The sequence below is a fragment of the Sphaerodactylus townsendi genome, linkage group LG16 (genome assembly GCF_021028975.2).
Source record: "Sphaerodactylus townsendi isolate TG3544 linkage group LG16, MPM_Stown_v2.3, whole genome shotgun sequence".
NCBI lineage: Eukaryota > Metazoa > Chordata > Lepidosauria > Squamata > Sphaerodactylidae > Sphaerodactylus > Sphaerodactylus townsendi.
The window spans coordinates 9,909,744-9,933,293 of NC_059440.1; the positions used below are offsets into that span (position 1 = coordinate 9,909,744).

Genomic DNA, 23,550 nt, shown 5'->3' on the forward strand with positions numbered 1-23,550 from the left:
AAATTCTTCAGAAAGAGTGCATATAGAGCAGGAAAAGGAAAAAAAGAACACGCTCAATATCATACAGATATTCTAATCCCCATCTTCACAGCCATCCGAGAAATCTTATACTCTATCTCTCTATCCAATATATATCCTATACATATCTAATTTGTATTGCAGAAAAGATTGAGAATGAAAAAAACTAATACACTATCATCTAAAAAGCGAAAAGACTTAATCAATACCCATACTTCATTCTACAACCTAAACCCAGCTGGGAGTAAATCTGAGCCATATCGTTCTTTCATGAATTCTAATCGGGGAGACTGTATCCTGTCACGTTTGTCTAATGGACTTTCTTTCAGTTTTTTAGAAGAAGAAGAAGAAGAGTTTGGATTTATATCCCCCCTTTCTCTCCTGCAGGAGACTCAAGGGGGCTTACACTCTCCTTGCCCTTCCCCCCTCACAACAAACACCCTGTGAGGTAGGTGGGGTTGAGAGAGCTCCGAGAAGCTGTGACTAGCCCAAGGTGTGTGGGAGTGTACAGGCTAATCTGAATTCCCCAGATAAGCCTCCACAGGTGGCAGAGCTGGGAATCAAACCCGGTTCCTCCAGATTAGATACACGAGCTTTTAACCTCCTACGCCACTGCTGCTCCTAGATAGTTTATCTAATTCTGCATACTCCCATATTTTATTCAACCCTCCTCGGTTGGCGTTTTCGACATCTTCCAGTTTTTAGTTAGTCATTTTTGCCGCTGTAATCATATAAAGGAACAAGGAATAATTCTTATTTAACGCTTCAATGTAAAATATTCCTAAATGGTAAATGTCAGGGATCGTATCAGACTTCATCTTTAATATTTTTTGAACTAAACTGTGACTTGTTTGCCAGTGGTTCTGCTGGGTTTTCCGGGCTGTGTGGCTGTGGCCTGGTGGATCTTGTTCCTAACATTTCGCCTGTATCTGTGGCTGGCATCTTCAGAGGTGTATCACAGAGGGAAGTCTGTTACACACACAAGCAGGAGCATGAACACGGCAGATGTGAAGCCCTTTTCCTTGCGTACTTGAGGGTGCAGAGGTTTTGGTCCCAGATGCACTGTCCCCGATTCCCCGGGGACTCATGAGGGAATTAATTGTCTGGTTGGGGTCTCTTTGCAGAAGAGGGGGACAGCAGACAAGCACCATCTGCCTGGACTTCTCCCTGAGGCGTTGCTCTGCCCTTTCTTATGTGTGATTATGGGGGATGGAATCGATCCTACCTCGCCTGACCTTGTCTCAGGCTGAAATTGATTGTGCTGTTTTGATGGAACTGTTGGTCCTTCATTGGTCTCCTGAGGACATTCAGAGAGACAAATCCCAGCATGCAGTGCAGCCTGGAGGCTCAGGGAATGCTGGGAAGTGTAGTTCCTCTACATGCTTAGCTCTGTTTTAAGCTTCTGCTATGGCCATACGTGCTTCTTTCGAAACGACTGCATGCTTCAAAAGTTCGTCTGCCAGCCAACCGCCTCAAATCTCATTGATGTAAATATTTTCCAGGGCTTGACCAGAGGGAGTGAATCTGAAGTCGTTGTGTCCCTTTCTAAACACTGCTTGTAGGTCCTGGGCATCTCTTGAATTCAGAGTTTTGGTATTCATAAGAACATAAGAAAGAGCCTGCTGGATCAGACCAGAGTCCATCTAGTCCAGCACTCTGCTACTCACAGTGGCCCACCAGGTGCCTTTGGGAGCTCACATGCAGGATGTGAAAGCAATGGCCTGCTGCTGCTGCTGCTGCTCCTGAGCACCTGGTCTGCTAAGGCATTTGCAATTCAGCTGAGCCAGTCACCCTGTTGATTTAAGGGGACTTGCGGTGTTTCCTCCCTGCATGGTAATAGACTCACTCAATGGAAGCACCTCATAAAACTTTGGGGGTGGTGAATGTTGAAAAGGGTACTTTTGATCCTTGGGAAGCCCTTGGGAAGACATTTGCTCAGACTGGTTTCACTGGGCAAAGCCATAGTGAATTGATTATGGGAGGGTCAAAGCCTTGCTCCGTTTCCCAGGGCTTGGGAGCAGCTTAGTCGTCTTGCTTGCAGGGGAGGCAGAGCCTTGGGCTCTTCTGAAACTGCCTTTGGCTTGCAGAGTGTCACTGCTGGACTGTATATCCTCTTCTGCTTTCCGCACCAGGCAGGATGTGATGACTCCTCACCCCCACCCCACCCCGCCGCCGCCGCCTTGACATTCCGGCATGCATGAAAGCTGCTGAACTTGGAGTACGGGAAGGCAGTGCCTTGTCTTGTCCAGCTTCTTGAGTGCCAGGGAACCAAGGATTCTGCCCTGCCCCAGTCTGACCCTCCCCCCTTCTCCCAGGCACATTCTGGCTACAAGAGCTTGATAGCCTCTGAATTTACGCTACATTTTCAAAGTTTTTTTTCTCTTCTTGGGGTTATCTCTTTTTTTTTTTGGCAGCTCTACCTCCCATCGGGGCTCTTTCCCATCACTCTTATTTGGCACAGATTCCCCAAGAATGTAATCTAGCATTCATCACAGCCTTACTGCTTAGGGCCCCACTGTGTACGGCTCCCCTTGCATCCTGGAACGAGCTCTGTTGGACAAGGCAGAAGACCAACTCAGGCAGTACCCCCCTTCGGGGATAGGGCGGTATACTAAATTTAAATAATAATAATAATAATAATAAAAATAAAAATAAAAATAAAAATAAAAATAATAAAAAATAATTCCCCGTTAGCAGAGACTGTTTCCAAACTACTGTGTGGTTTCTCTTCATTTTAAAACCTGAGAATCACCATGCTGGATTAGACCACTGGTGTATCTCGTGCAGCATCCTGTTGCAAATTGCGGCCAAGCAATTGTCCTGGAGAACCTACAAACAGGGCATAGAAGAAGCTAAAGCTGCCCCCTGATTCTTCCTCCCAGCACTGGTATTCTGAGATCTCCCGCCTCTGTATATGGAGGTTCCCTTTACTTGCCATGGCTGTTGGCATTTTACTGCAGAGAGAAGCGGCTCCATCACTGATCAAAAGTGTAAAAGATATATGTTTATTTGGGAACTATATTGAGGCTGGAAAGGAGGGGAAAGGCAGCTTGCTAGTAGCTTGCTAGAGAGGAAGCGATGTCTTACACTTCTGAGAAGAAGCAGGATATTAGACCTAGGAATATTGGCAGTGGTGGGATTCTAATAACTTAACAACCGGTTCTTTCCCCCACCCCCCGCCACATGCCCCCCCTGCCCACTTACCTGCTGTGGAGGAACTTTTGTGAGGGTGGAGGGGTGTGTGTCAATGGGGTCTTGCCGCTGCTGCTCTGAAAGCCCCCTCACCCCCCTGGGAGAGGGGGCAACGTGGCTTTTAGCACCTCGGAGCAGCTGGGCGCCTTGCTCAGGGGCTCTGAAAGCTGCTTTCAACAACCAGTTCACCGAACTCAACAAAAAATCAGGTACCAGTTCTACCGAACCGGTGCAAACCGGCTGAATCCCACCACTGAATATCGGTCTACGGACAGACAAGAGGTGACAGGGGGATCACTAACTTTACAGCCCTCTCTAGCTGACCACTTGCCTGTCCCCTGCTCGGTCTTCTCAGTTCCTTTGCACATTGGACATCGCTACATCCAACAGTGGCCAGTAGCCATTGATGGTCCTCTCCGCCATGAATCTACCCAATCCTCTTTTGAAAGCCATCTGTGCTTGCAGCACCCTTGGGGGTTTCTAGCAGGGAAGCACCCAGCAGGAGAGGAAAATTGGGACTGGCCAGTAAAAAGAATGGCGCTTGGGAGAAGAGGGTCAGAATCGGGGTATCCCCATAGACACAACCTGAACCCAGCAGGGCAAAGATTAATTGGTCGGTCCCTTTCCCTGTTGATTCCTGTTGATGGGGCGTGTCCAAGGAAAGAGCCAAAGTGCAGTTGTCTGCCTCTTCTCCCTGACTCCAGGCCTTCCCTGGAGGCTGCTCAGAGAGCCTGTTTGTGGGGGGAATTCGCAGCAGGGGAAGGAAGCAGCAGGCTGTCCTTTGGCTCAGATCCTGCCGAGCAGCTTCCTCTCCGCTGCAACATCTTTAGGCCGGAATGTGACACAAACAGGAAAGCTTGGCAGCGAGTCCCTGGACTTGATTGCCTTGGGGAGACGTTTGGAAAGTGGGCCTGTTTGCTAGCGGTTGGCGTCTCTTTCCTGGCCTCAGGCTGGCCCCCTGCCCTTGCTGCCCGGGCTCTAGGACCGCTTGAGGTCAGGAGGGTGAGGAAAAGATCGCCAGCGCCTGGTGAGGAGGGCGGTCCCAGGGAACCGGATGGGAGGGAGCAGGAATCTGGGAAGAGGGGAATGTTAAGTCAGAGCCAAAGGCCTGAGGGCAGAGGGGGTGTGAATGACTCCTTTTCCATGCAGGGTTGGGACCCGTCTGTTCCAGCCTCTCTGTCTCTCCCTTCTGCCTCGAGGCCCCTCTGGTGAACTTATGGAAGTGGAAGCATCAGGGAAGTTTGCCGATAGTTCCTTGCATATCCCAAAAAGCTTGGGCTTGTTCGTGTGTGTAGTGGGGGGGGGGGGGGGCATAATTCCATTTCTGTTCCCAGTTGCAGCAATTATTTGAGGCGTACAACTGGCTACTCCATAGCTTAGCCAATGTCCCCCCAAAATCCTTTATTGTCTGAGCTGGAATTGGAACTCAGATCTGCCAAGCCGCGTTCTGCCTACTGCTGGCTATACCACAGTAACTCAAGGAGTCATGATCTTCTAGCAGCATCAAAAGAGTCTTGATCTTCTAGCAGCATCAAAAGAAGAGGAGTTTGGATTGATACCCCACCTTTCTTGCCTGTAAGAAAACTTAAAGGGACGTACAAACTCCTTTCCCTTCCTCTCCCCACAACAGACACCTTGTGAGGTTGGTGGGGCTGAGAAAGTTCTGAACAAACTGTGACTCTACCCCCTTTCTAACAAAAAGAACTAAGTGGAATGGTAACTTCATCTGCCATGTGCCAGGTCATCTTTGTTTTAGAATTCTCCATTAGTGAATGAAGTTACAATTCTACTTAGTTCTTTTTGTTGAAAAGGGTAGAGGCCAAGGTCACCCAGCAGGAATGTAGGAGTGGGGAAACAAATCCAGTTCACCAGGTAAGACTCTGCCACTCATATGAAGGAGTGGGAAATCAAACCTGTTTCTCCAGATTAGAGACCACTTGCTCTTATCCACTACACAACGCTGGCTCTCCTACACCACACTGCTGCAGGGGAAGGGGTTTTTTTGTGCTAAATTAACACATGTATTCCTCTCATCATCCCTATGTTTGAAGTGGTTCACAATGTGATTACAATTGTATTGTGACTACAGACCTATCACAAAAAGGGATATAAAAATGCTGGCAGGGGATGATGGGAACTGTAGTCCATAACATCTGGAGGGCTGCGAGTTTGACACCTGTGAGCTAGATCAATGAGTAGAAAAGAACTGCCTGGCAAATCCCTGCCAACAGAATCAAATTGGGTTTTATTTTAAAAGGCCCTTCACATGGTGTTGCCTTACCAGGGGTGGCCAACCTGTGGTGCTCCAGATGTTCATGGACTACAATTCCCATCAGCCCCTGCCAGCTGATGGGAAATGTAGTCTATGAACATCTGGAGCACCATAGGTTGGCCACCCCTGCCTTAAGACAGTTTGGTGTAATCTAGGCAGGTAAGGAGCCCTCCAGATTTCTTCAGGCAGGCTGTTCGGAATGTAGCACAAGAGAACAAATATAACCTCACCTGGTGAAATGATAGAAAGGGAAACATCTGGTGAATATAGTATTGCATTTACTCATCAGCCCACACCTGTTAGTACAAAGGTCACTGCATTATATGCCAACTGTAGTTCCCGGAATGCCTTCGGGGGATGCCCTACCTAGCGTGTGTTACGGTAGTCTAGTGCTCAAATTGCAAAATGGGTCAGTGCCAGGTTGGTTAAGTCCACAAGGGGTGATAACTAATGAGCCAAATGTAGATTATAGGGTGTGTGTACGTGTGAGAGTGTGTGTGTGTTAACACCATGTGGCAGGGCTTACCAGCTTGAGTCAGCTAAAACTTGCTCCTGACCTCTCTGTGGCTGTGCTTTGGAGCTTCAATTTGCATAGGTGGAACTGTACAGACTTCATTCCACTCTGTGGGAGGAGAGTGTACTTGCTGATCTTGTGAGTCCTTCCGGTTCCTCTGATCCTTTAGGAAGCTGTGTTTATGACATGGAAGAATCAAAAACTCAATGCACGATGTGAGTCTCTCCCCCACCCATCCCGCTATTTTAGGGCTCCGATTTTTTCGCAGTCATTTTTGTCCAGTAGGTGGCAATAGCAGGAAGCAGATCTTTTGTAGATCAGTGATTCTTGCAGAAGAAAATGTTAGCAGGAGTCCCAGAGCACCGTAAAGACTAACAGCCCCCTTCCCCCCCGCAAACTTTGAGTCAGAGCTCATTTTTGAAGAGATTGAGGCAATTCAGATCTCGTGGGCACTTCTGAAACTTGGTGGAATGGAGAAAATTAATGGGCTACGCTTGTCCCTGAATACAAACTAGAAACAAGGCAGGGAGGGATGTGTTGGGGATCATGTTGTATCATAAGAGGGCATAGAGTCAAATAAGCAGGAAAATATCATGGAACTACCACCCAGAGGCTCACGGGGACATGTAGGGTGTCAGAATCCCAAAAACAGCAACAAACTCATGTAGAAGAACAGTAGTTTATTGGTAATGAGGATCTTCCCTGGTCAATGCCAGGACTGAGGTTTGCCCGCGCAAACCCCTATAGTTAAAGCAGAGTGCACCCCCCCCATCGTGGGAATGCGCTCCCAAAAGAACTGCAAATGAGATAACAGTGAAGACAGCCAGGCACTGACCTTGGGCAGCACCTGATACAATATAGCATCACACAGAAGACAGAGAAAAGTCAGTTAGAAATGCAATTAACCCATTCCACCACCCTCAGCATCCCGAAAGCAGCAAAAGCAAATCCCGAAATAAACAGGCCTCCTGACATAGGGTCACATGTCCCTGGGCACATGCCAGCTGGTCATATGGGGGGCGGAGAATCGCCCCCCACACCCCTCCCCTTGGCCCCGCCCCACCAGGCTGCTCCTTCAGCCGGCAGAGCCTCCGCTAGCTGAAGGAGCAGCCTGGTTGGGCCACTGCCGGGCTTCTGTCTTTGGCGATCCGCCCAACTGCAAGGTAAGTGGGGCGTGGGGTGGGGAGCGTGTTTGGAGTAGGTGTTGTCCTGGGCCCCATTTGTCCCCCACGCCTCTGTTACCGCTGCACAGAATTGGTATGAACAGAGATAACAGCCCCTCGTTTTTTGCCATCAAGTGACATATGGCGATTCCTAGTAGGGTTTTCAAGGCAAGAGAAATTCAGAAGTGATTTGCCGTTGCCACCCCCCATGGTGTTCCTTGGGGCTCACCCATCCGCATACTCACCAGGGCTGATCCTGCATAACTTATCAAGGTGACAAGGTGCCGGTCAAGCCTACCTGGCCCTGAGGGTTCCTTAAATGTATCCCTTGTTGGTTGGGTCCTGTCAACCTCCTGATCCAAACCATGAGACACATCTCAAGATGAAGGAGGTGGTTTGCGGGTGGGAGGAGACTAAAATGGAACATGTAATACTGGATGACTTCAACTGCCCTCAGACTGAACGGGCAAATGTGTGCTCAAAGGTCGGAAAAAGCCAAAGAGGTCGAAGAAGACAATTTTACTTCCTATAAAGCCAATGCATCATTTGACTTAAAATAGAAATAAAACAACTCTATGTGTATTTTCTGGGTTACTGAAAATGAAGCTGAAAGATAGTACTCCCTGGATATGGTCCAATACAGTCACAATAAAATATACTGTGTTTCCCCGAAAATAAGACAATGTCTTATATTAATTTTTGCTCCCAAAGATGTGCTATGTCTTATTTTCAGGGGATGTCTTATTTTTCTGTGTTCTGTTCGTCAGGCATGCTTCCAAACAAAAACTTTGCTACGTCGTACTTTCGAGGGATGCCTTATATTTCGCACTTCAGCAAAACCTCTACTACATCTTATTTTCAGAGGATGTCTTGTGTTCGGGGAAACAGGGTAGTCACGCTATTTTATACCATTGAACATATTAATGTACTTTATAGTAGTTAACATTTACACAGTTCCTACAGGGCAATAAATCTTTTTGAATCTTTGAAATTCACATATATGGTTTTTAAAGGTTTTTTTAAATATTTTTCTGATATTATTGTTTTTGATATTAACATATTATTAACCCCATCCTTCACTGGGTTTATAATCTTGATATTATTATATTATATTAAATGTTGTAAACCATCCCGAGTCTGTATAACAGGGGAGAGCTGTCTAGAAGTTCAATTAAAACAAACATTAGCTAATAAATAAAACTTTGCCAATTTTTGGGCCTGAGAATATAATGCTTTAGATTTCATTGCAGAGACAAACCATCTCAGGTGGTTAGTGGGTATGTTAAAATACTCCTCCCAAAATTCTGTCTGAAGAATTGTGGCTACTTAAAATGCAGACATTGGTCCTACTAGGAAGGCTTCATTTAGCCAGCATTTATTGAACGAATATACTACTGTTTTGAAGATGTTATTGGCTTATTTTAATGTTAATGTTGTATTTTTAAGAATTGTTTGCAGCTACTTTTTGCCTCAGGAATGCAGAATATAGATTTTTAGAAACATTCTGGCTGACATCGTAGCTGTCTCCGCCAGTGTTCTTGAGGCTGGGATGGGGGCATTGATAGTTTTTATAATTCAGCATATGAACCAACAGATATACTTGAGGAACTCTCCGCCCAGAGGAGAGCCTTGGCTACTGCACGATGTAATGTGTTACCATCAGCCCTTTTGGACGGGAGATACAAAAATGTGGAAAGTTCTAAAAGAGTTCGTTCTTGTGATTTAGTTGCTGTCGAAACACTTGACCATCCTCTGTTGGTCTGCCCCAAATATGATAAGATACGGATGAAATATATGAACTCCATTTTTTTTTGCAGTGTTCCCAACGGCAAGAATGTTATAAAAGTCCATATCTCCCGAATAGTTCTGGTGCGCTTTTTTGTGAGAATGTTGCAAATTTCATTCTTGAGGTCAGTAATTTCTCATCGTGTTTTTGGTCACTTGTAATTTTTCTTTATTACAAGTCTTTTCTTTATTACACATCTGCTTTGCAATTTTTTGCTTTTGTATGCCAATAAAGGCCGTTGCTTGTTTGTTTGGTTTGTTTACTTGAGGAACTGTGGTTGTTTGACTGTCAGGTGGCAGGCTCTAGTGAGCAAAAAGAGCTACAGGGAAGAGCGCATGACGCTTACAGAACCATGATGTGACCAGGATTGCTCGTGCACGCAAGTAAGCCCTGATGGCAGGCACTACTCCAGGCCCACCCGTGACTGAGTGATCTGCTCAGTCATTGGATCAGGGACGCTGTCCAAGAAGAACCCAGTGGAAGTTGCCTGAACCTTCTCCACCCCTGCTGTAGAATGCGTTCCCCGCTTTAGCAAATCACTCAGTCACGGGTGGGCCTGGAGTAGTGCCTGCCATCAGGGCTTGCTTGCGTGCACGAGCAATCCTGGTCCTGTCATGGTTTTGTAAGTGTCGTGCGCTCTTCCCTGTAGCTCTTTCTCAATCTGGTTCTTTAATGGAGATCAATGTGAAGTGCTGTTGGGGTGGCACATGCTTCAAACAAAGGGCGCAAAAGATAGCTTCTCATCTGGAGGAATGATTCCCGCGAAGGAGGGAAAGGAGGGCTCCTCTTGGTTGGAAGGAGGCCTCAGTCCCGACTGAGCCTCTGAATGGTTTGCTTCCTACCAACCCCCTAACCTCCCGCCCCTCAGCATTGACAGCGTTCCTCAATGCCGTGCCTATTTATAGTGCTGCTTTCAGTGGCAACAGAGCCGAGGCATTCCCTGCTTGGGGAAATGTGACTTCACACAGGCCTGTAGCAGAGAGAGAGAAAGAAAGGGGGTTAGGTGGGTGGGGAGGAGGAGGGGGAAGCTGGAGTTTATCTCAAAGAAGAGATTGAATGAAATAAGCACGGGTGTAGAGGAGTTAAGGGCAGAAAATCAGACCTGTCGGTTTACAGTTTCAAACACCAGATGGACCCCCCTAGTTTTTGGAAGTTGTGAATAGACTTCCTCTAGTCATGGAGGTTCCATCTAACTGTCAGGATTCATAGCTGTTCTTTTTTTTTAAGTGTTCCAGTCTCACGCGATTGGTGCCAAAAACTGTCACTTGGCCTGAGTTTCCCTGTCCGAAAGATCTAGGACAGTGGTGGTGAACCTATGGCACGGGTGCCAGAGGTGGCACTCAGAGTCCTTTCTGTGGGCACACGTGCACAGAGTTCATCATGTGGGGGGGGGGGACAGAAAATCACCCCACACACACACATCTAGGCTAGCCTGGGCACGATCCTTTACCTGGGAGTAAGCTCGGTTGCTGGCAATGGGGCTTGGTTCTGAGTAAACCCTCCTAGGGTCATGATTCACCCATTCGAAGCGTTGTACGGTTGCTCCACCAAGCTTATGCACGAGTAAAGTGTGCCTCGGAGCCAACCGTTTTTTCTAAACCAAAACCTCAGTGTTCAGGTTAAATTGCTGTGTTGGCACTTTGCAATAAATAAGTGGGTTTTGGGTTGCAATTTGGGCACTCGGTCTTGAAAAGGTTCGCCATCACTGATCTAGGACCCTCCCACAATTGGAGCTGTTGACCTGTGTCTTATCACTTGGCCCCGAAGCCCTTACCAAATCAAGTGGGAGGGAAGCTATAGAATCACTAAGTTGGAAGGGGTCATGCAGGCCATCTAGTCTAACCCCCGGCTCAACACAGGACCAGCCTAGAGCAGGGGTCTGCAACCTGTGGTTCTCTAGATGTTCATGGACTGCAATTCACACCATCCCCTGCCAGCATGGGGCTGATGGGAATTGCAGTCCATGAACATCTGGAGAGCCACAGGTTGCAGACCCCTGGCCTACAGCATCCCTAACATGTGTTCGTCCAGCCATTGCTTGAAGACTGCCAAAGAGAGGGAGCTGACCACCTCCTTAGGCAGCCAATTCTTCTTCTGACCCTACTCTTAATGTTCTTACTTGGTTTTATCCCCATTGATTGCCAGAGAAATGCGGCACACTTGCCACGTCGCTTTCTTTCCAGCGTCTTCAGTTTGATCAAAGCTAGTGGTGGAATAGATTGCTTAGTCCACCCCCTGGCCGGAGACCGAACAACGTATGATCTGTGCTGGGTTTTTTCACTGCCCTCTCCTTGATGTGTTGCCTTCTCAGTTGGAACTGAAAAATAATTGCCCAGAGGCCTATTGGGCTGGATGATTCGGTCCTGAGAATATTTCTCTCTCTTCCAGTGATTAGAGGGTGCAAACAAATTGAGAGCCCCGCGTGGTGAGAAACCAGACAGTGGCAACTGAAGCCCAGAAGGACTCATGTAAAATTAGAGCATTTGATTCAATCGAAGCAGCTGACCGGGGCTCAAAAGGAGGAATTCCCCTGCTGACATAAACCCAGGAGTGTCCTTCTGCCGTGCCCAAACGGAGGTGTAAGTTGTGCTCCTGCCGATGTGCTAGGTTGTCATTGGGGAATTGCTTATTCCTCTCGCAGCTCAGCATGCCCAGGCGTGGCTACTGGCTCCGTGCCCTGCCCGCTTGCACTATTCGGCTGTGCACATGGGACAGCACTGACGCCTCTGCGTGAGGCTCTGCCAAGCCGAACGGCAAACTCTGCGCGTGGTTTCCTGCAGTGCAGGCGCATGAAGTGCTCGGCTGCCAAACCCCCGCATCACTTCCTCTTTCTCGTCTGTGGCGAGGCTCGCCTTCTCCTTCCTTTTTATAACGGCTTCGCCAGCCCTATCAAACGGGGCCTCTCTGCTGTGACTGTAAAAGCCCTCCTTGTTCAGGGCTGAGACCAGGGGGCAGCTGGGCAGCAGAGAGTTCCCCCTCCCCAACTCCGCTGTCTCACATTCTTGGCTATTTTTAGGCTGACTGTATCAGCTCAGCTGTCCCTCTGCCACTGGCCCTTGCGCAGGAAAGTGGCGCTTAAGTTACCTCTCGCGTTACGCTCGCTCTCTTTCCAACAGAAGCCCCGCCGAAGCGCTTCCCCTCTGAGTCTCCCCGGGGCTCTGGCCTCCCCCAGCCCTCGGTAAGGTAGAAAACCTTTCAGGTAATATGCCCACTCTGACAATGGTGAAAACGCCTGTATTTGGGGTGGGTGGAGGAATGGACGGTGGTGGGGCGGGACGAGTTCTTTAGCTCTGGCGATATCTGAAGCAGTGAAAAGAGTAGGTCCCTTCTGTTTCCCCTCACCTCATTTGTAGCTGCTTCTGAGCAGGGAGTCATTGATTTTTTTGTGGCTGCAAAATGGCTTGATTCCACCCCCTCCCCCATCTATGAAATCCCGGGCAACTCTCCAGGCGTGTGTGAGAAACCCCACCGTCTCCCGTGGCTGGCTCCATTTCCCTGTATGCTGTTTGGGGAGTGTGATTGACTTGAGGGCGTGGGGTGCGGGGGAAGCTAACCACCCGTGGGCAACTCTAACTTTCGTTTGCTTAACTCCTAGTAAAATCTCTAAATGGCGTGCGTGTGCGCATTGGGTAGATCTCTCGCAGAAGGCCCTGCTTAAGTGCTTTCTGAGGCTGCTGTGCTAGTTACTAAGCACTCTTGTACACGGAAGGACGAGGTAGTTGTGGTCTACCCTGGAGTTGTGTGTGGCTTTTGTAGCCAGAGGATCCCATCTTGCTAGGGAGAGACTCTAGAGTTCCTGGTCAGGAGCGTGAGGAACCATTCCTAGCAGAGAGCAAGGCGCTGCTGGGCACCCGGTGCTCTGAGCGTTCTGCTCTCCCCCATTTATACCCCATGAGCGACGGGTGTATGGAGTCTTTGCGGCCTGAGGAGTTTCTGTTTTATTTAAAGCGACTTTCCTTACGCTCATGACTGTTGAGATGCACTTGAAAACGGGTGGGCAGAAACCGTGGAGGGTTTTGGAAGCCAGGGTGTGGGTGCTAAGGCTTAGGAGGGACTTGGAGCAGCCAGGGTGCGGGTTTTGGGCGCGTCGGGGTCGCCACCAGAGGAGAAGGAACCTGGTGCTCAGGGCCCCCGAAAGGCAGGCTCTGCGAGATGCCCCTCTGCTGAGGAACGGTGCCTCCTTTCCCTGGCCACTGGAATAGTTACTGGGCGTGATCACCAAAGGCCGTGAAGGTAAGGAAGGAGTGTTTGCCTTGGATTGTGGGCCCAGCCGTCTCCCTCTCTCTGCAAGCGGCTGCAGCGGTGGCATGGCCAGGCCAGCCTGCCAGCACCCGGCACCTGACATAGAGTCAGCCCCTCAGAATAACTGCTGAGCCATGGGCTCTGTCTGTCTGCAGTGAGAGACAAGGGAAGGCACGTCATGGAGCAACGGGTGCTTGATGGCTGAGTGGGGTTGTCCTTTGCCTGCTCTCTCGTATAGAGGAAAGGGCGGCCTGCCCCTGGCTTTTTCCATTACTGCAGTCTGTACCCGACAAGAGCCGGGGAGGGCCTCGATTACTGGGTTGTACCACGTTCACCGTTCTGGATCCCATTAGCTTGTTTACTTCAGCAAGGGGTGTGTGGCATTGCCTGGAGTGGATTTGAATGTCGTCCCCCTCTAAAGAAGCGGAAGAATATTTTGGATTTATAGCCTACCTTTCTCTCTTGAAAGGAGACTCAAGGGGGCTTACAAGCTCCTTTCCCTTCCTCTCCCCACAACAGACACCTCGTGAGGTAGGTGGGGCTGAGAGAGCTCTGAAGAACTGTGAGTAGCCCAAGGTTACTCAGCAGGATTGTAGGAGTGCGGAAACACATCCGGTTCACCAGATAAGCCTCTGCCACTCAGGTGGAGGAGTGGGGAATCAAACCCGGTTCTCCAGATTAGAATCCACCTGCTCTTAACTACGACACCACGCCAGCTGTCTTGTGGAAAATTGTAGAAGAGGGGGAAGGCTGTTATGGAAATTGTTGCCAGGAGCTTGATTTGGGAATAGACCAGCATGCCCAAGTTGTGTACCTTTGGTCCTGGCTTGTGTGCCTTTGGTCCCTTCCTTGGTTCTTTCCACACATGTGGAATAACTCACTTTCAATCCACTTTCACAATTGTTTGCAAATGGATTTTGCTATTCCACACAGTAAAATCCAGCTTCAAAGTGCATTGAATGTGGATTGAAAGTGCATTATTCTGCATGTGCGGAAGGGGCCTGGATCCAGCAAGTGACAGACTCTCCTCCACCTGGAGGTCACCTTTTGCGCTTCTTGAATCTGCTCTTTGCCAGGATGCATCTGACTGAAACGCCTTTGCTGGATCAGGCTCCTGCTCCAACCTGCATTTTGCCTCTCCGTGAGGGAAGCTGTTCTTCCTGAGTATGTTTTTTGGGTCTCCTGGCCAGCAGCTGTTGAACAACAGCTCTGTTTATATGTTATGTTTCTATGTTTGCACTAGCAAATATCGTTTGCGTTCTGGAAGCCTGAATCATAGTGGGGTTTTTGAGGGTTTCCTCTCCTGCTCTCCTGCCTTTCGACCACTGTGTGGCTTGGCTGCCTGTCAGAATGCTGGCCTGCCTTCCAAGGTATATTTGGTGCCCCACATTTTGACAGCTAAGTGCCGATTGGCCCTAACCCCAGGCTTTGTATTAGAAATCAGCATGGGGTGGGTGGGCTAGTGCGTGCACCAAATGTCAGCTTTTTTTTCTGAGCCGTGGCAGTGGCCTGGTCATTTGAAGATACCCTTTGAACCCTCTCCACTTGGAGACTTGTGAAAGTACAATATTGCAGGGCCTCCAGCTCGAAGAGACGTCCCCGAATAATTTCAGTTGTCCTGGGAGTGAGCTAGAAGAGGCAGCTTGGTGCAGTGGAGAAGAATGGTGGATGCTAATCTGGAGAACCAGGTTGGATTCCCCATTCCTCCACATGAACCCTGCTGGGTGACTTGGTTCTCTTCAAACTCAGCCCATTTGGAGGCAGGCAGTGGCAACCCACCTCTGAACATTTCTTGCCTCACAAGCGTTGCGGGGTCGCTATAAGTCAGTGGTGGCGAACCTTCGCCACCATGGCTATAAGTTAATGGTGACTTGATGGCAAAATCACACGCACGCACGCACGCACACACACACACACAGAAAGACACACACACACACACACATACGTGGATGAGCCAGTGAGTGGGGCCCCATCACTTTTGAAGAAGAGAGCGGCCAATTATGGTACCCAGCGACTGTCGATTACTTTCCGCAATGTGTTAAAATCGCTTTCCCTTTTGTCCTGAACCTGCTGCCTGTCACTTGAAGCAGACAAGGGCATTTGTTTTGACCACTGGCCCGTGAATGATTTTGCCTTTTTTGTGTTTGGTGGCCTTTCCTTGGCATAAATGTCTACACTTGTGTGTGACTATGGCTGTTTCCGTATGGTCAAAATATCCTGGGTTGAGCAAGAGAAATATCCCTGTGTGGCGAAGACTTCCGCATGGCTCCCGGTGCTAAAGTGGGCCTGCCCCCGTGTTGCCCCACGATATTTCCCTTACCCTGGGATTTTCAAAAATCGCCAAGTTGGTGGTTCTTTTCAAGTATCCTGGGGTGACCCTGCTGCTGTGCGAACAACCGGTTTCCCGCCTCACCTCTATGGCTCGACCAATCAAGAGGTGCTGCATTTACGCTTGCGGTGTAAATACAAAAGACCCGGGCTCAGAATATTCCTTCCCAGTCCTAACTGGGCTGGAAAGAAACGGGCAGCTGTGCGGAGGGAGAAACCGGGATAAAATAGACCAGGATTATAAGAAACCAGTGGTACACAGGTATAATTCTGCCGTGCGGAAACAACCTCTGAAACTGATGGGGTTTCTGCAGTGCCGAGCCCATTTCTGGGTCTTATTGGCAAATTCCCCACCTCTTCCATTGAAAAGTTTTCCTTTGGCAAGTTTGCAGACATGAGCCGATTGTCCTGCTCTAACTATACCAATGAGGATCCAGGACTTGCTGCTTTGGTGCTGTATTTGGGGACCTGGCCAGTCCGTGTTTGAAGCTTTTGTTTTTTCTCTTGTGAAGTTCAGTCTATCCCCATTTTGGGCGGGAAGGGAGGAGCCAATGAACTCCTTCACTCTGTTTTGTCCCTCCTCCTTCAAAGCTCTTATTTGTCCGATAGGGGGAATCCACATAGGTACAGCCACCATTTGCTTTCCTTCCCAGGGTAAATAGCCGGGGCATTTGTATCGGGGATGAAAACTCATGGGTGATCCGATGGCGAATCTTCTGGTATCTTGTAGAGCCGGCATGGTGTCGTGGTTAAGAGCAGATGGATTCTAATCTGGAGAGCTGGGTTTGATTCCCCACTCCTCCGCCTGAATGGCAGAGGCTTATCTGGTGAACCAGATGTGTTTCCACACTCCTACATTCCTGCTGGGTGATCTTGGGCTAGTCACAGTTCTCTCTGAACTCTCTCAGCCCCACCTACCTCACCAGGTGTCTGTTGTGGGGAGAGGAAGGGAAAGGAGCTTGTAAGCCACCTTGAGTCTCCTTACAGGAGAGAAAGGTGGGGTTTAAATCCAAACTCTTCTTCTCTTGTCTATTCTGGCTCTCGGTAACTTAGAGCCACATCTAAAACTGGGACGATGGAAGACATCTGGAGGATGTGTTAATAGCAGAACAAGGGGGCAGCCGGGAAACGGGAACAGGTTGTTTCCACAATTAGTGTGCTGGTTTTCTGTGTTGCTTACTGCTCTCCCAGGGTGGCTGAAGTTACCACCCAGTGCCCCCCTTTCCGCAGTTATCTTGTACAACCTGTGAAAGGAGAACTGTTGCTCTGGAGGGGTGGTAGGCGGGGAGGGACGGCTGCAGAATGTAGAGGAGTTTCTTCGTTGTCAATTTCCACTCCCTCTGGCTTACGTTGCTTTTTCCACCCCTGGTTTTGGGCCCTTGGGTAGTCTCCCCAGAGGCTGCCAGTCGGGCACTGGGGGAGGCCCCGCGAAGGCTCCTTCTCTGCTGTGCTCTGATCTTTTCTCCCCTTTCTCTCCCTCCTCCCCCCAGTCAGGGTTGCAGGCCTCCACCTCCACACCGCTGCAGCCATGGCCTTTTCATCGCGGTTTGCGTTCTGGGAACAAAAGGGAAGTCTTTCTCTGCTGTTGTGGTTGCCACTTCTGGTCCCTCCCACCCCACCCCACCTGGGCACTGGGGGCAATTGTTGCATTTATGACAACAGCATGTTAAAGATGAGCGGGAGGGGGGCTGAGTTTGGCCTGGTTCTGGCACTGGAGGGCGGTGGCTCCGCTGGGTCACGGGTCACTCCGGCAACCCAGTGTGCATTGCTGCTGTGGAAAGGGCGGAGGCCAGGGGGCCCCCTTCTGGCTTGCGTTCAGGGCAGAGATCGATCAGGGGGAATCTGCCCTCCCCCCGCCAGAAACCCCCAAATGTTGTGCTGAGCCAGCTGGAAGCCACCCCCTCCAAGCCCTTTGCATAGCATCTGTTTGGAATAACCTGCCTGCGGAATAACTGGTTGACTAACCCTCACCATTTTGCAGAGGTGCTCGACAGACCTGTTACTGCAAAGCCTGGGTTTGAGTGACTTCTGACGGCCTCTCTCAGTAAGCCCATCTCGACCATTGGGGGACAATTCGGGGGAGCTGGATGCGGCTTTCAGAAGTGGTTGGTGTGCCAAGATCTGCGAAGACACCGAAACCCAAATGTGCAGTAACAGGAAGTGTGTGTTTTGGTCCCCACCTTTTCCCCTTCCCCACATCATGCCCCTGCATGGCTTCGGTGGCCTGCGTGTAGAGATGTCAAGTTTCTGGAAATGCTGATACTACGGAAACCCCCTTTTCCCCTGGGAAAAATGAACATAATTCCTTTTGACAGCATAAAATGCATAATGCATAACTTAATTAGCGTACAAATTTGTACTCTGTGGCACATTATGGAATTTAAGAAGTATAAAAGCCTTAATTTTCCGTAAGCTCATCTGTGAATATTCTCGATGCTTGACAGAGAGAGCTGTAAACTGTTATGCCTTCTGGCCCTTTAGCGCACGCGTCTTAATAGGAAAGGCAGGTGGGAAAGAATAAATATCGAAAATAGAAACCAGCTTTTATTGGGTTAGGGCAGGGGTTATTTGAATGTAAGTTCTGTTGTGTGAAATGGGGCTTACTTTTGCCTAAACATTCCTAGGTTCTGGGGAACATTCCTAGGTTCTGAGCCAGCTGGAAGCCACATTCCTAGGTTCTGGGGAACATTCCTAAGCATTCCTAGGTTCTGCCTAAACATTCCTAGGTTCTGGGGAACATTCCTAGGTTCCGAGCCAGTTGGAAGCCACATTCCTAGGTTCTGGGGAACATTCCTAAACATTCCTAGGTTCTGCCTAAACATTCCTAGGTTCTGGGGAACATTCCTAGGTTCTGAGCCAACTGGAAGCCACATTCCTAGGTTCTGGGGAACATTCCTAAACATTCCTAGGTTCTGCCTAAACATTCCTAGGTTCTGGGGAAACCGCGTCTCTCAATGAGGCGACAAGTTGAACATTTGTTCACTTTTCTTAGCAGAGAAATATTCATAATCACAGGGAAGCAACAGGGTCTAATTGAGCTTTTTTCTTCCTCCACCAAACATTGAACTCATCGGGGCGGGGGAGAGATCTAAACATTTGGCTCTGGCCGCCTTAATGCTGAGCGACTTCCTGCTTTCCTCTCAAGCCTGTTTCTCTGTTCCCTTTCAGGAGCCTGTTTTTATGCTGTCAGGCCTTCTGTGTGTCACTCACCTTAAAATGGATCTATTAGCAACCCCTTTCCCAGTTCCCTTAGTGTTTATGACAATGGCCATGTGCCGGGGAGAGGGCTCAGTCCTGCCTGGAGTGTACTAGCACAAAGTGTGGCATGTGGGTCTGTGTGTCTTGCTTTGAAGTGGCCTTATGTTGCGTCCATGAAATATATCCTTTTTCTGTATTGGGCTTCCTCAGGTCAAGGATGAAGACAAACCTTTAGCTGCGAAAAAATCTGAGAAGGAGCCAGAGGCTGTAAGTGTTTTCTGGGTTTGAGCACAGTGTGCGCCTTTGAGCTAACTTCAAGGCCAGGGCAAGTTGGCATGCCACCTGGGACCTGCTGAGTGACAGAGGTCTTTTCTGCATGAGTTGCTTACTACGTATCTTGCTGCCAAATGCTGCGTTTTTTTCCCCTTTTTAATTCTGCACCTTTGTTTTTCCCGTTTGGTTCTGGAAATAGTTTCCATTCGTTTTCCTGAGCATTTTTACTTCAGAGTTTTTTTTTTCCTGATCCATTTCTGAGCCAGCTTCCTCTGAGCATGTGATCATCTTGAAACAGTCTTTATTTCTCTGCTCCACTGAACAACCGGGCCTTATCCATGCACCCGTGTAGTCGCCCAACCTCCCCTTCAGCCATTTTCTCCTCCCACTCATCCTCTGTCGCATTAGCAATGTAACCTAAAGGCACAGGCGCAAGCCAGGTCGATTGTATCAGCTTTAAAGGCAAAAATACAATATGTCCCTAGTTAGGAGCTAGCGAAATTGACACGAGAAGTTGTTTTACAGGGGGAAATTGACAAGTGACTGTGATAGTAAAGTACCATCCTTACTGTGGCAGTCTCTTGTCAATTTTCTTCTACAGAAGCAACTTCTCTTGTCAATTTCATTGGCGCCTAATTGTGGACACATTGTATCTTGATGCCAATGTGACATTGCTCATGGGGGAGGGCGTGAAATTGAAAATTCTGATACAATTGACCTGGCTTGTCTCTGTGCCCTTACATTACATTGCAAGTGCAATCAGTGGTGGGATTCAAATTAACAACCGGTTCTGGTGTTAAGATTCAGATAATTTAATAACTGGTTGTTTACAAGCAGCATTTTAACCGGTTCTGCTGAAGTGGTGTGAACCTGCTGAATCCCACCACTGAGTGCAATAGAGAAAAAAAATATGTAAAATTCCTTTAGAAAATGGAGGGAAAGAGGGTGAGAAAATGGCTGAAGGGGAGGGTTGTTTTTTTATGTTAAGGATGACAGCCCACCAACCAGTGTTAGGAATAAAACATTTTTCAGCAGTAGTGTGTCGAATAAATGCAACTGAGGAGTCAAAGGAGAAAATGACAGGGCTAATGGAGATGTGCTGAACGATTTCACACAAAGTGCTTTCGAGACACAAGGTTCGACCTCTAGGAAGATCTGTGGCAAGCTGTGCTTGTGGAAAAGGCTTTCTCCCTCTTGCCTTCTGCAGTTTGCTTGTGTTGCGTTTGAGGCTCCTTGCCAGAGCAGTGGTGCGTATAGCTGTGGTCAGGACTCGTCAGGAATCTTGTGTCTCGTTTTGCTTTTACTTTGGGGGACCCACCTGATATTAACCGGACCCTCATCCTTTTCCATTAAAGCACCCATTCTGTGGAATGGACTCCCTGAAGAGATGTGGGCAGCCCCCCTCCCCCATTAGAGATCTTCAGGAAGACCCTCAAGGCTTGTTTTGTTTGCTGGGACTTTTGATTTGGGGGGGGGGCAAGAGGTATTTGAGCTATTAAACTTAATGTGATTTTAATTAGGAATGTTGTAACTATTATCTGAAGCCATCTCGAGCCAAGAGGAAAGGCGGGGTCCGCGTTTAAGTTGCATTAATGAACATGAGTGCCTCTAACCAGATCTGTGTGTGTTCTAGACTCCATGGCATGCAGAACAGCCAGAGACGCTGAGGCTGCCCTTTGCGCCCCGCTTCCTTGGCTTTGATCTGCCCTAAAAAAGCAACCCGAAAGCCTCAAGGCTGCAAATACGTGCCGGAGAAGCTACTAGACTAAAGTTCCAGAGGGCAGAATTCGGTGCCTTCGATAGCACCCCTCTCTCCCTTTGCAGGAGGCAAGATTTTAGAGATGCAGAATAAGAACCAACACGTCTGTTTGCTTGATTCGTACAACACTCAGAGCCTAGAATGCAGCTTTTGATGGTGCAGGATTATTTAAGGCTGTGTGCGGTCTTGGACCTACATACCTACGGGACTGCCTCTCCCCATATTGCCCTAGACCCTTCCATTCGTCAGGGTGGGGAATTTACTGGAGGTTCCTGACCCGAGACAGGTCCGACTGACTACCACTAGGGCCCAGGCCTTTTCGGCCATGGCCCCTACCTGGTGGGATGAACTCCCAGGGGCCCTGTGGGACATCTGTGAGCTCTGCAGGGCCTGAGATAAGAACATAAGAACATAAGAACAAGCCAGCTGGATCAGACCAGAGTCCATCTAGTCCAGCTCTCTGCTACTCGCAGTGGCCCACCAGGTGCCTTGGGGAGCTCACATGTAGGATGTGAACGCAATGGCCTTCTGCGGCTGTTGCTCCTGATCACCTGGTCTGTTGAGGCATTTGCAATCTCAGATCAAAGAGGATCAAGATTGGTAGCCATAAATCGACTTCTCCTCCATAAATCTGTCCAAGCCCCTTTTAAAGCTATCCAGGTGAGTGGCCATCACCACCTCCTGTGGCAGCATATTCCAAACACCAATCACACGTTATGTGAAGAAGTGTTTCCTTTTATTAGTCCTAATTCTTCCCCCCAGCATTTTCAATGAATGCCCCCTGGTTCTAGTATTGTGAGAAAGAGAGAAAAATTTCTCTCTGTCAACATTTTCTACCCCATGCATAATTTTGTAGACTTCAATCATATCCCCCCTCAGCCGCTTCCTCTCCAAACTAAAGAGTCCCAAACACTGCAGCCTCTCCTCATAGGGAAGGCGCTCCAGTCCCTCAATCATCCTTGTTGCCCTTCTCTGCACTTTTTCTATCTCCTCAATATCCTTTGTGAGATGCGGCCACCAGAACTGGACACAGTACTCCAAGTGTGGTCGCACCACTGCTTTATATAAGGGCATGACAATCTTTGCAGTTTTATTATCAATTCCTTTTCTAATAGATAGATAGATAGATATAAAGTAAGTAAGTAAGGGCGTGAGAGAGAGAGAGAGAGGAGAGAGAGAGAGAGAGAGAGTGAGTGAGTGAGTGAGTGTATAAGTAAGTGCAAAGGATGCACCACCATGTGCGTAAATGCACCTCGTCCCTTCAGCGTGGTATAGTAGTCAGGAGCAAGTGGACTCTAATCTGGAGAGCCAATTGGGTTTCCCCGCTCTTCCACGGGAAGCCTGCAGGCTGACCTTAGGCCACTCCCAGTTCTCTCACAACTCTCTCAGCCCCACTCTTGTGGGGAGAAGAACGGAAAGGAGTTTGTAAGCCACTTTGAGACTCCCTATGGTTGAGAAAAGCGGGGTATAAATCCAAACTCTTCACCTTCTACTTCCCGTGCCCCCTTTTTAAGCAGTGTGGCTTCACAGCACACCCCGTGCCTCCTCTCACAGGCAGCCACATCCTGGTGCTCAGAGCGATGATACTCCCCATTGGCTGTGCCCGGGAGAGTGAGCAGGGCTTGAATGAAATAGCCGAAGCATCTCCTTGGAAGAATGCTCAGAGCCTTCCCCAGGAGGTGTGCTTTGCGGCTGCAGGCCTCCCGTGCTGTTGCCTCTCTTGCAGCACCTGTCCGGCGCGTGGAAAATCTCCATTGTGGCAGAGCGAGGGTATTTATTTTTATTTATTTATTTTATTAAACTTATAGGCCGCCTATCCCCGAAGGGCTCAAGGCGGCTTCCAACATGGCTGTTACATAGACAGCAATCAACAACATAAAATACTAAAATCATTAAAACCTAAGAACTAAGCAGCAGTTTACTACAGAACTATAGGTTAAGCAACCCAGTTCATAAATTAATTAAGACAGGCGCCCCGCCGATAGGCCATTAAAAGAAGAAAAAGGGGAGGGAGTAAGTAGGGTACTTGGCCGCCTGTCACTTGTCAACGAGCACAGGCTCGCCCTGGCCGGTTTGCCTGTCTCGAGACAAACTAACTGTGCGTTGAGCCCAGATCCTACTGAATGCTGCATTGGGAGGCCAGGAAGCAGTGGCTTTGGCTTCATTGCATGACCGTAGGACTGGTTTTGGTCCTCTAGTAGGGTGGTTTCATCGGGAGCCTGTGCATGGCTGGTCGTTGGCTCTTCCGGGCCTGATTGAAGCCTTGTCAGGGCGTGCCCTTTTGTGTAACGCCTTTGTATATCTGTAACTGTAGCCGGATGCCCCGGGATCAGGGAAGGAAGAGCTTCAAAGCCCCGTGCCCCCCGAAGGTCCTGGGCGAGTGAAGAGCCCAGAGCTGCTGCTGAACGGGGACACTCAGCACTCTTGCGCGCTCAGCCAAGCCATGAACGGCCTGGAGAGTTCCCGGGGAGGCGGCTCGTTGGCTCTGCCTGAGCCGCCAGCGGACGATGGCCAGGGCCTCTCGCGGAAGAGAGTGGTGAGGGTGGTGCGCAAAGTCGTGCGGAAGGTGCTGCCGGGGGAAGAGTCTGGGGGATCCAAGGAACCGTCAAGAGAGATCAAGTCCCCACAGCCCACCAAAAAGGAGGAGAAGCCGCCCCCCAGGGTGCTGTCCCCGCCCCCCAGGGTCCTGTCCCCGCCCCCCAGGGTCCTGTCCCCGCCCTCCAGGGTCCTGTCCCCGCCCCCCAGGGTCCTGTCCCCGCCTCCTCGGCAGCCGTCAGCTTTGAAGTCTGAGCCCAAGCAAGCTGC

General features: G+C 49.3%; 1 protein-coding gene across 1 annotated transcript in view; it reads left to right on the forward strand.

Moving 5' to 3' along the window:
* The window catches only part of MYO18A (myosin XVIIIA), a 132,601-nt gene that overhangs the window by 27,949 nt on the left and 81,102 nt on the right, over positions 1 to 23,550 (forward strand). The gene's annotated exons all lie outside the window — the stretch shown is intronic.